Source organism: Onychomys torridus, chromosome 7 (genome assembly GCF_903995425.1).
Source record: "Onychomys torridus chromosome 7, mOncTor1.1, whole genome shotgun sequence".
In the NCBI taxonomy this organism is placed as follows: domain Eukaryota; kingdom Metazoa; phylum Chordata; class Mammalia; order Rodentia; family Cricetidae; genus Onychomys; species Onychomys torridus.
Window position 1 is genome coordinate 94,157,860 of NC_050449.1, and position 5,260 is coordinate 94,163,119.

Below are 5,260 nucleotides of genomic sequence, written 5' to 3' on the forward strand. Positions count from 1 at the left end.
ACACCATCCCATGTGAGCATAGCGAGGCAGATGGAAGGAAGACCAGGTACCACCAAGGCTGGGTCCGTGTTGGAGTAGCAGAGGGAGAAGGGGTTGTGGGTCTTGTCCTTGACTTCTCGTGCCTGCTGGCGATCCTTGGTTTTGATTGGCTTGTAGCTGTGGAACTCCAGCCTCCATTCTTACACAGCCGTATTCCCTCTCTGAGTCACATCTTCAGATTATTTGCTGCTCCCTCTGCCTGCTTATCTATGTGTCTCTTCCTCTATTTTAATTGCACTAGTCATGTTGAATTAAGGACCTATCCTACTCTAACTTGACTTCATGTTAACTGATTACATCTGTGATGGCCCTATTACAAAATGGCCATATTCCAGGATGGACATGAATTTCGGGAGCATCACTCAACACAGTACATCTCTCATCAGGAAGTCTTAATGATTTTACTTGAACAATATGTCCATGCCCTGACCACTTCCCTTTACTTCTGCCTCCATCGCCAGTCCGGTACAATCCATCTGAACTGTTGCAATAACCTTTCCGCTGGCCTCCCTGATTCTTCTCAAAGACCACATTCTTCTTTTGTTTAAAACCCTCCATCTCTGGGAGTCCTCACATTGACCTATTTATATGTCTGTCTGTCACCCTCTGTCCTTATTTCCTGAGTTGGTTAAATTTTTGTTCAACTGGACTCAAGCTTGGGTTATCTAGGAAGAGGGAACCTCACATGAGAAAACACCTCCATCAGACTGGCCTGCAGATGAGTCTGTGGGGGCATTTTCTTGGTGAATGATTGGAGTGGGCTGGCCTATCCCATTGTGAGCAGTGCTACTCCAAGCTGGTGGTCCTGGGTTCTATAAGACAGCAGGCTGAGCAAGCCATGGAGAACTAGCCATGGTCTCTAGTTTCTGCCTTGAGTTCCTCCCCTGTATTCCCTCAGTGCTGGACTATGACCAGGATAAATAAGCCTAAGAATCCCTCTCTTCCCCAAGCTGCTTTTGGTTGGTGTTTTATCAGCAATAGAAAAGCAAAGTAGGTGCTCCCACTGTCTTCCCACTTTACCCTAGCCTCTCATTTCCTTGCCCTCCTTGAACAGATCACGCACGTTCCTGCCTTGAGGGACCAGTCTGGCACCCTCATCAGATTGTAGGAACTATTTTATATGCCTTCCTAGAAAGTATTTTGTACTCTCTAATTTTCTCCTTCTTCAATGAATTTAGCTAGTCATTGGCTTGACAAGCATTTGTAGAGGTAGGGTTAATCTGAGTTTACATTGCTGGCTTCAGCTGTGTGTGGAGGGGAGCCCAACTCCCCAGCCTCATTGCTGACAACATCTGAGAGCCAAGATGGCACAGAATCAGGGTTTTCTCCCTTAGTTACAAAGAATAGGCCGGACTACAAGCAAACATGAATTTGTCCGTACCCAGAAGTTCCATTTCGAACACCAATGAGTTGACATTGCAGACTTTCAAGATTTAGGTGTGAGTAGAGATTGAGAAGTCTAGAGAGATTCCCATTTCTGTGAGCTCTGTGCCTTCTAGGGCACTGGATTCTGGAGCACAAAGTGGCATTTCAATGTGACACAGTGGTTCTGCCTCTAAGAGATGGATGGAGCAGTTCCATGCTGGAAGGCGCTCTGTGACCTTATGCAAGACTGTTAGAAAGCAAGCAGTTTTATCTCCTTTCCCTCCTCTCTCTCTCTCTCTCTCTCTCTCTCTCTCTCTCTCTCTCTCTCTCTTCACTCGTAGTTCAAGTTTTATTTACTAAAATCTTATTATACCAGCCTAGTAGCATGAATCAGAATTAGTGAAAAACAAATGATAGACATTTCAGGTCATAATGCAAGCAGTTTTAAGGGAATGTAGGTTTTTTCCCCTTCTTGCAGGCAGCACAGCAATCCACACTCACTGCTAAGTGCTTCTGAGCTGACATCCGTCTGAGCCTGCTTTAATGAACAGATAACTCATTTATAATTAGCAGCGCCAATTAATTGGCATGCAAACAATTAAAGTGATTAAAGTGCTAAAGTTCTTAAGAACAGTTTTTCCTAAGTAGGTTATAGACAAACTGTCCCTGACCCTGCATCTTGTTTACAAGACTAAACTACCCGAGCTGCCTTTCTCCATAGACACTACTCAAAGACGTTTTAACTCAGCCTTGATCAGCCATCTCTGGTCTGCAAGGAGTGATGGAGAATTCATCATACTCTGACTTGCCAAATAAACACTTAAAAATAGAAGTTATGTGTGCTCATGGGCCCTTTATATATTAATACTCATCCTCTACCCTTGCCCAGAGTCTCAGTGAATTGGAAGCAGCCAATTTCTCATCTAGGTCACTATTTAATCTCTCTCTCTGAGTCTAGAAAAGATGTGAGGTTTTATTTGCAATACGGATGATTTTTATTTGTGTGTGTGTGTGTGTGTGTGTGTGTGTGTGTGTGTGTGTGTGCGTGCGCGCGCGCGCGCGCGCGCGCGCGCGCGCTTTATGTGCATGTTTAGGTGTGGGTGTGTACTCATGTGGAAGTGTGGGAGTAGAGACCAGAGAGGGATGTCAGATGTCCTGCTCATCACTCTCTGACCCATTCCACTGAGACAACCTCCCACTGAAGCTGGAGCTGGACTGTAGGCCAACAAGTCGTAGTGATCCTCCTGTCTGTGCTCTTCTTCCCAGCGTGGGGGTTACAGGTGAACTTGTGATCATGCCCAGACTTCACATGGGTGTTAGGATCTGAATTTGGGATTTATGGTTGCACCATCTGAGCCATCACTCCAGCCCACATTATTTTAGCTTTTTTTTTATTATTATTAATGCAAGCAGCCAAACTTTTACTTAGTTATGGTTACATTAGAATATAAACACATAACATGACATGTCATCATGGACGGTCTTTACATAATAAATGCAAGGCTAACATTTTGTATCACAAAAGAAAAAACTGAGTCCATAAATTACCACAAGGACAAGAAGCAACACATTCTGCATAAATTATAAAGGTAGTTACAGTGGGACCCACCTCTCTCCATAACTCAAGTTTCCACCAGAAAGTCAAGATGATGTTAAACTCCCGGCCCTTTCAAAAGCCTGCAGAGACAGAGCACTACTTCGACACCTGCTTGATTCTTAACTGGAGTTGAAGCTCCCTTCGTTGTCTTCTTTAGGTGGTGGTATGTGGGCAAGATTTTCATCAAGAAATCCAGCTGCAGTGTCTGGGGCTGCGGCCACTCCATCTGCACCCTTTGCAGACTGCCACTGTGTTCTCAGGAATGACTTCAAAAGTGTTGAGGTTGCAGCAAGCCCCGACGATGCAACCACTGGTCTAGATGACATTTCTGCCTACGTATGTTTTTGACTCAATGCCATTATTATCTCCCATTTTCAGGGCTTGGGAATGACAGCCAACTTTAAACACGTTGTTGGTGCCAATGATCATAGGCTTGGGTTCTGGCTCTTCGGTGTCTGGGATGATATTGTCTGGATGAGCATTGATGATGAGGGCCTACTTTTCTATCAGGCTACCTTCACCAATGATTATTGGCTCGGCCTCCGCAATAATTCGTGCTTTGGGGTGGATCATGGTCCGAGGGCCTATGGTCACATCGCCTCTGATTTCACTCTCTACACACACCACGGCTCCAGGAGCGATCTTCATTCACACTCTTGGGTTTTCTCCACCATCGTCAGGCCCGGGGCTCCTTATTTTAGCTTTTAATGAGTAAACACTGTATATATTTAAGGTGTGCAACACATTTTGAGGCATTTTCTCCTGGAGAATGTCTGTGTTCTTCCCTTTTGAACCAAAGCAGGAATGTACCAGAAATGGCATTATAGAACTTCTGAGGCTAAGTCAAAAGGGACATCTACTGACACATTCACTGTTTTAAAAAACAATATTTTTTTCAGAACTTCATACATGAATACAGTATTTACATAATTTCTGTCCTTTCTTCTCCAGCTTCAACTCCTCCTGAGTCCCCCACTGCCTTTTAAATTCATGACCTTCTTTAATTATGAATTTATATGTCCTTCGGAGTCCATCTAGAGTTGCTGCTACATTGTGAGAAACCCCAGGCCACATGGAGGAGCAGATCTAGCTGTTCTGGTTGGCAGCCCCAGCAGGGAGTCCAGCCAGCAAGCAGAAACTGCACCAGAGATGAGTGAAAACGCCCACAGCCTCTAAGCTCCATGTTTCTCTAGGTGAGACCCCTGTCAGGACAGGGCAGAGACAAGCTACCTGCCTCATCGTGCTCTTTCTAAATTTTTGGCCCACATAATCTGTGACTGCAATAAAATGGTCATTGTTTTATGCCTTTAATATTTTGTGGTTTTTTTTTTCTTTTGCCAGTAGTAATTGGAAGAAAGGATTCTCCTTTTTCATTTCAAGTTGTTATGAAATGTCTCCACTTTGTTTTTCCTCCATGCACTTTTTTCAGGGGGTGTTCTATTTATCCTTGAATGCCTTTCCTTGTGCTGTTCATACTTTCTAGTTTTAAATGAAATTTCCCCCAAGATTGTTGGAAGGGTTAGTATTGGAATCTTCTTTGATAAGTTATTAATTCGGGGGCAGAGGTTAGTAACACCCTACTCTCAACTGTCTTCACTTAGAGATCATATCTACCTTAGAGGCTGTTGTGGGGTTTGGGAAACTGTAGGGCAGTATCTGGACAGAGTCATCTCCTAATTAAATGGTGTTCAATAATATTAGGAACTCCCAGAGACAAGTTATGTATCTCCCAGCCTATTTCCCATTAACATAAAGGACACAAATTAGAGTGTGTAATGTTCTTAGAGGGTGTGTGTGCTGCTGTGCACAGACACATGTGTTACTTGTTCTTGTTGTACAGATGACTCTGTGTTCTCATGGTCTACTGTTATCAAGTAAGACTGGGAAACAACAGCAATAACGAAATAAAATCAACTCAAAGCAGACGAATGATAAAAAAAAAAAAAGAACAAAAAACCTCTCAAACTCTAATTATGGCTGTTTCCCCTAAGGACATTTGTATAAGAGACCATGGAGCCCAGATATTAAGCAGAATCTTCTCAGTGTGCTGCTCTGCTGTAAAAACCTCAATTCTGGAGGGAAGGGCTCACCTCTCTTTGGTTGGGCTATGTTGGCTTTCTGGAGAGTCACATTCACAATTACAGAGACCTTGGCATTTGATGGGCCAAGAATACCTTTAGAAACTGTAGTTTTCCCAGAAACACGAATGCACGCATTGTTCAAAAACATGTGCCTGCCATTTCAGAAGGCTCCAGTGTG

The 5,260-nt window shown here is 43.7% G+C and overlaps 1 pseudogene; it reads right to left on the bottom strand.

Annotated features, from left to right (window-relative positions):
• Positions 1-3,056: 3,056 nt before the first annotated feature.
• Positions 3,057-3,649, bottom strand: LOC118587645 (annotated as a pseudogene).
• Positions 3,650-5,260: the final 1,611 nt, after the last annotated feature.